This window comes from Notolepis coatsorum, assembly GCF_963971535.1.
Source record: "Notolepis coatsorum genome assembly, chromosome: 3".
Classification (NCBI taxonomy): Eukaryota; Metazoa; Chordata; class Actinopteri; order Aulopiformes; family Paralepididae; genus Notolepis; species Notolepis coatsorum.
Window position 1 is genome coordinate 33,671,649 of NC_140167.1, and position 7,879 is coordinate 33,679,527.

A 7,879-nucleotide genomic window follows, 5' to 3' on the forward strand; every position below is an offset into this window, starting at 1 on the left:
GTGATGGGGAAGGTGGATGGAAAGAGAGGAAGTGGAAGACCAAGAAGAGGCTGGGTAGACTACGTCTGTGATTGGAGAGGAGTGAGAGGTGGAGTCACAGAGTTGGAAAGAAGAAGTGGGGACAGAATGGGTTGGAGAGTGATAGGCAACCTTCGGAACGAAGAAGCCACCTGATGATGATGAATCTGACATTATTGTTCCCACCTCATTCAAGAATCTGTTGTTGGCCTAATTGGCTTTTTCCGCATTGATTGTTCTTTTAATCATAATCCATTAGCATTTTCTGTGAGTAATTTTACTGCAGCTAGGATGCCAGGTGCACACGCACACACACACACACACACACACACACACACACACACACACACACACACACACACACACACACACACACACACACACACACACACACACACACACACACACACACACACACACACACACACACACACACACACACACACACACACACACACAATGCAGGCCAAATACAGAAAGAGGGTGGGTGGGTGAGTGGGTGATGGGTGTGAGACAGAGAACAATGCTGTATACATTATGGAGAAAGAGAGAGAGGGGGAGAGAGAGAGAGAGAGAGAGAGAGAGAGAGAGAGAGAGAGAGAGAGAGAGAGAGAGAGAGAGAGAGAGAGAGAGAGTGCATACTGTATGACATCCAGTGTCATCTCTAGCACTCTCTCACCTGGGGGAGGGTGGTGCTGGTGGTGGTGGGAGCGGGGTACAGATGGGAGGATGGGGAGCCTTCCTTCCTTTCACCCCATATCGGACAGTAATTACACCTGACAGGCGTGATGGATGTTCTGCACGTCTGCCACTTTGTCTTCATTGCCTGGTGTATGTATGAAAAGGCATCATTCCCTCTGGGGACCAGGGATGGAGAGAAAGAAGGAAAGAAGAAAAGAAAAGAAAAGCCTCCACTCTGCTACAACTAAGATGGCAATTTAGGAGCATGGATGGGAGGATTGACTGGGGCTTTTTCCTGGGGAGCCAGCCCTAGCTGTGTTGAGACGGAGGCACAAAGGCACGCGGCGAACCAGGGGGTTGATTTAGGAGCCGCACGCTTTTAAATGCTGACATCAATCAGCCAATGAGCAGCCGGTTGATTGTGATCTACGACTGGCAGCTCTCCGCTGTCAGAGGGTTAGGGTTATAACCACTGGAGACTGCACTATAAACCGTCAACCATCTTCTGTGTGTGTGTGTGTGTGTGTGTGTGTGTGTGTGTGTGTGTGTGTGTGTGTGTGTGTGTGTGTGTGTGTGTGTGTGTGTGTGTGTGTGTGTGTGTGTGTGTGTGTGTGTGTGTGTGTGTGTGTGTGTGTGTGTGTGTGTGTGTGTGTGTGTGTGTGTGTGTGTGTGTGTGTGTGTGTGTGTGTGTGTGTGTGTGTGTGTGTGTGTGTGTAGAGAGAGAGAGAGAGAGAGAGAGAGAGAGAGAGAGAGAGAGAGAGAGAGAGAGAGAGAGAGAGAGAGAGGAGAATATTTTCTTAACGAGAAATACGGTTACACAAGGAGTGATCATGATATTAATCATCTATTTACATGTAACAGGATTTAGTTCTAACCACACCCAACACCGCCCCAACCACCCCAATTCTGTAGATCCCTCCAATTATGCTGAACGGGACACTGAGTAGAAGTGGCAATTTGAAAGGTCACGTCCTTGGGGTAATCAGCATCAACCCTTTTTTTAACCCTCTCCCAGGGGAGAAAGAAGAAAGAGAAACAGAGAGACCTGATCCATCCAAGCGCACCGTGTAGCTAACCCCCCCCCCCCCCCTCGCCCTCCCCGGACCCCCTTGCTCGGTAATAAACCAAAGCGCTGTGTGTGTACAGGCTGCTTGTAAAGCTGTCTCCCTGGTATGCCCCGTCAGATTGAGGACAGCTATCCAGGCAGGGGCCACCCATCGGTCCCTCCAGCCTTCCTCATTACAGGCCTGGGCGTCCCAGGGCTGCTCCCCTCCCTCCCTCCCTCCCTCCCTCCCTCCCTCCCTCCCTCCCTCCCTCCCTCCCTCCCTCCCTCCCTCCCTCCCTCCCTCCCTCCCTCCCTCCCTCCCTCTATCCATACTTACTGTTACAGCCTTGTGCCGGATAGGGCAGGGGTCAGCCGTCACTTACCCAGAGAGATGAGGGTGTGGCACGGCTAGATTCCTGCCTGCCCTGAGCATTACATTTCCTCCACACTGGCATTCCTGGAGAGAGGACTGCTGCGGATCTTTACCCTGAATAATGTGTGGTGCGGCAGGGTTCTGTCATTGGCTAAATATTAAGATTAAGTATGTGTGTGTGTGTGTGTGTGTTTGTGTGTGTTTTTTGCTTCAAAAAACAGCACTCAAATGAGACATCTGGTTGCTGTGAAATCAAGTAGCTGAGTCCCAAAATAAAAGCCATTAAAGTCATTATCAAATTTTACTTCTTTTGGCATCTGGGACTTGGGGGAACTTACATGGAGCTAGAGCCCTTGAAGCTATTGGGAAAGAGAGACACTCTGCCTCCAGATGTCTGTACGAATCACGTCACGTCTCCTTGGTCAACTGAAGCAATTCCACTCTCCTGCCGTGGGCATTCATTCTTATATTCATAACGTTAAATGTTTAATTCGATTGAAATAATCGAATCACCGTACCTACACATCAAGAGTAACATTATCACTTTAACCCTTGCTTTAACTCTGGAGTCCCACTTATGGTGCTATACAACTCTTTATAAGCACCCTCTTAGTAGTAACCCAGCCTGTAGTACCATGTAGCACCATGCAATACCACATAGTATACATGTAGTACCATGTAGTACCCTATTAAACCCTGTAGTACCCTACAGTACCATGTAGTATGTAATACCATGTAGTCGCTCAGGAGCAGTCGTCTGGTAATCCGGAGGTTCCCGGTTCGATTCCCACTCCTCCCGGGCAGCGTGTCGAAGTGTCCTTGAGCAAGACACTTAAAGGATAACTCCACTATTTTGGGAAATTAGCTTATTTAACATCTTCCCTGGAGTTAGACAAGAAGATGCATACCTTTTTTGTCTCTGTGCGTGCATTTTAGCTTTGGGAATAGATGCTCCGTTAGCATAGCTTAGCTTCATCACTGGAAGTGAGGCAGGACAGTAGCCTTACAGTGCCTTACAGTGTATTGCAAGGTCTGACATTGACCAAACTTGATATGCATGACCTTGGTGGGCTCTAGGTCAACTCCTGAAAAGGGGGTCAATGTCAGACCTTGCAATCAAAAGTTAGGGGCGCACTGAAATTATGGCAAGGGTTATTAGCCCCCTAACTTTTGATTGCAAAGTCTGACATTGACCCCCTTTTCAGGAGTTGACCTAGAGCCCACCAAGGTCATGCATATCAAGTTTGGTCAATGTCAGACCTTGCAATACACTGTAAGGCACTGTAAGGCTACTGTCCTGCCTCACTTCCAGTGATGAAGCTAAGCTATGCTAACGGAGCATCTATTCCCAAAGCTAAAATGCACGCACAGAGACAAAAAAGGTATGCATCTTCTTGTCTAACTCCAGGGAAGATGTTAAATAAGCTAATTTCCCAAAATGTTGGAGTTCCCCTTTAAGTGGCTGAAACGGTCGCACAAATGATATTATCTGATATCTGCTTGGAGAATGGCATTCTGTCTATAATAGTGGAGTTATCCTTTAACCTCCCGATGTGCAGGTTGGCACCTTACATGGTCGCCTCCGCCATCGGTGTGTGAATGTGTGAGTGAATGGGTAACAATGTGAGGAACAAATTGTAAAGCGTGTTGGATAAAAGCGCTATATAAATGTAGCCATTTACCATTTAGTATACATGTAGTACCATGTAGTACCCTATTAAACCCTGTAGTACGTGTAGTACCTTGCATTTTTTTGCATTAATTGCATTACTCTCTGCTTCCCTCCAAAACCATCCAGAGGTAACAGTACGTCCAAAACAGTGCCTGTGTCCTCACCAAAACCTGGAAAACAGAACACATCATCTCAGTCCTCCATTCCCTTCACTGGCTCCCAATTAACCAGCGGATCACCTTCAGGTTCTCCTGCTGGTCTATAAGGCCATAAACCACTTCGACCCAACCTATCTTCCCGACCTATCTTCAGGACGTCCTCTCCCCTCAACCTGCGTCCAGGTCACTCAGGTCTGGCAGCCAAAACCTCCTCGCCATTCCATGCACTAGGCTGTCGACCATGGGGCACCGTGTTTTTTCCGCACTGGGGCCGCGCCTGTGGAATCAGCTTCCGGGGTCCATAAAGGCCTCAGTCTCCATTGCTACCTTCAAGGCCAGCCTTAAAACCCATTTGTTTTGCTCTGCCTTCCAATAGGGCCTGTTTCTTAATCTGCTCCTATGTTTATTTTATTTTATTCATTTTAAACCTTTTTATTCTTATCTTTTTATTTTTATTCACTTGAATATTTTCTTGTTTTAAACCTTTTTATTCAATTTTTTATTTTGTTTTCCTTCTGCTGTGAAGCACCTTGAGAGCTCACTGAGTTTAAAGTGTGCTATATAAATTAAATCTATTATTAAATCTATTACTACTACTGTATGTAATACCCTGCACTACTATGTAATAACCGTATTATGTAATACCCTGTAGTACAATTTAATAACCTGTACTACCATGTAGTACTATGGCGGCACGGTGGTGTAGTGGTTAACACTGTCGCCTCACAGCAAGAAGGTCCAGGGTTCGAATCCCGCTTGGGGACCAGGTTTCCATGATGCCAGTTACCCAGGTGGGGTATCTCCCAGGCCTTTCTGTGTGGAGTTTGCATGTTCTCCCCGTGCTCGCAAGGGTTTCCCCCCCCGATAAGATAAACCCAATGGAAAAACATGCACAACAACAAGATCGCTAACGCTGTGGCGTCCTTGACGAAGACGGACAGGAGCACTTGGATTGGTCCCCTGGCGCGGCTCACGTGGCGCCTGTCTGCTCCCGGCTGCCCTTGGGGGGGAAGGACGACGGGATGGGTTAATCGCAGATACGCATTGTATGCATGGTTCGCATGTGTGCCAAATGGTGACCTCGGAGCAGGTCCTAAATTATTATTATTATTATTATGTAATACCCTGTAGTGTTATTTAATACCATGTATTACCATCTAGTACTATGCAATACCCTGCAGTACCATGTAATACCCTGTCATACCATATAGTACCCTGTACTACCATGTACTGTAGTACCATGTAGTACCATATAATACCATATAGTACCAGTTAGTACCCCATACTACCATAATATCCTGTAGTACCATGTACTGTAGTACCATACAGTACCATGTAGTACCATATAATACCCTATAGTACCATGTAGCACCCGTACTACCATATAATATCATGTAGTACTATGTAGTACCATGTAATACCATGTAGTACCCCTACAGTACCATGTAGTACCATATAATACCCTATAGTACCTTGTAATACCATGTAATACCATAATACCCTATAGTACCATGTAGTACCATGTAATACCATGTAGTACCCTACAGTACTATGTAGTACCACATAATACCCTATAGTATCATGTAGTACCCTGTACTACCATATCATATCCTGTAGTACCCTGCAGTACCATGTAGTACTATAATGCTTTATTATAGTCTCATCCATTAATTTCCTATTTCGTCAGATTTGACCCGAAACACCACAGATAAATCTTGATGATAATTAATTTGATCAGACGACTACTGTGGAGGAATTAATGAAGCCTTAAGGCAATCTGATTAAAGAAACCATGTTTTTGATAGAGGAAGGTTGTAAATCCACCTAATTTTACAGGTACACAACACAAATGTTAATCATGATGATCTCAAACATGAATCAGTGTTACCTTTAACCCATAAACATGAAGGTTAATCAGAATTATCTCAAACATGAATCAGTGTTGCCTTTAACCCATAAACATGAAGGTTAATCATGATGATCTCAAACATGAATCAGTGTTGCCTTTAACCCATAAACATGAAGGTTAATCATGATGATCTCAAACATGAATCAGTGTTGCCTTTAACCCATAAACATGAAGGTTAATCATGATGATCTCAAACATGAATCAGTGTTACCTTTAACCCATAAACATGAAGGTTAATCAGAATGATCTCAAACATGAATCAGTGTTGCCTTCAACCCATAAACATGAAGGTTAATCATGATGATCTCAAACATGAATCAGTGTTGCCTTTAACCCATAAACATGAAGGTTAATCATGATGATCTCAAACATGAATCAGTGTTGCCTTAAACCATAAACATGAAGGTTAATCATGATGATCTCAAACATGAATCAGTGTTGCCTTTAACCCATAAACATGAAGGTTAATCAGAATGATCTCAAACATGAATCAGTGTTACCTTTAACCCATAAACATGAAGGTTAATCATGATGATCTCAAACATGAATCAGTGTTGCCTTTAACCCATAAACATGAAGGTTAATCATGATGATCTCAAACATGAATCAGTGTTGCCTTTAACCCATAAACATGAAGGTTAATCATGATGATCTCAAACATGAATCAGTGTTGCCTTTAACCCATAAACATGAAGGTTAATCAGAATGATCTCAAACATGAATCAGTGTTGCCTTTAACCCAGAAACATGAAGGTTAATCAGAATGATCTCAAACATGAATCAGTGTTGCCTTTAATCCATAATTGGGACAAAATTACATTTAGAATTGGGTTATATTTACCTGTATGAGTGAACTAGTTTGTGGGAAGTTGAGGTGTGTTTCTGTAAGGAGGCCAGGCAGGGTGTTTGGTATCATTTATCTTGCTGCAGTTCCTCACTATATTCTCCTCCCCCCTGCCTACCTCATTCTGTCAACACATTTCCCCTCTCCTCTCCCAGCCGGTCCTGTTCCGTTTCTGGCCCAGACATTGGGCCTCCTTTATTTGATCTGCTACCTATGGCTTTAGCTGCCCCACTAAAGACCGTTTTTAGTTTTTTTGAGAGTTGAAATACTCAAGACAAGTAATTTTTAATTTTTTTGCAGAGATCCACATTAAGGCCACATTTAGGCCCAAGTCTGAGACCCAGATCTATTGAAACAAAAACCTGTAATCTTGTCATGTGGAGACCCACCAGAACCTATCCAATCCAATCCACTTTATTTATAAAGCACATTTAAAAACAACAAAGTTGACCAAAGTGCTGTACAAGTCCCACAACATAAGATAAAAACATAAAAACATAAAAAGATAAAAGCACACAAAAAAAAACATAGTATACAATATGTCACATAAAAAAGGCAGGTCTCTCAAAACTGTTTAAAAACCAAAAGCCAATAAATGTGTTTTGAGGCGTGATTTAAACACCTGCAGAGTGGGGGCCTGCCTAACATGCAGTGGCAGCTCATTCCAGAGCTTTGGGGCTGCGACAGTGAAAGCACGGTCGCCCCTAAGCTTCAGCCTGGACTTGGGAACAGCCAAGAGGAGCTGATCAGAGGACCTGAGGGACCTTGGAGGAACATAAGGTTCCAGCAGGTCCGAGAGGTAACCCGGTGCCAAGCCGTTCAAACATTTAAAAGCAAACAGTAAAACCTTAAAATCAATCCTAAAACGCACAGGAAGCCAGTGGAGGGCAGCCAGTACAGGGGAAATGTGCTCTTGCTTACGTGTTCCAGTTAGCAGACGAGCAGCAGCGTTCTGGACTAACTGCACGCGAGAGAGGGAGGCCTGACTGACGCCAACAACCAGGCCTGCAATCCATTTTGGATCCTGAAGAAAGGCTGCTCTTGACACACTTCTAAATGTAATCCATGTGTACTTATTTTTTTTTAATTTATACTTATTTGTACTACTTATGTTATTGCACATACCGCAGACAATTTAGAAATACAAATAAAACTGAATCTGAATAATTTTAGGCGCTG

At 44.2% G+C, this 7,879-nt stretch overlaps 1 protein-coding gene across 1 annotated transcript in view; it reads left to right on the plus strand.

Annotated features, from left to right (window-relative positions):
• LOC311225759 (ryanodine receptor 3) overlaps nucleotides 1-7,879 on the plus strand; it is a gene marked incomplete at both ends in the record, with an annotated part of 274,770 nt that overhangs the window by 61,338 nt on the left and 205,553 nt on the right.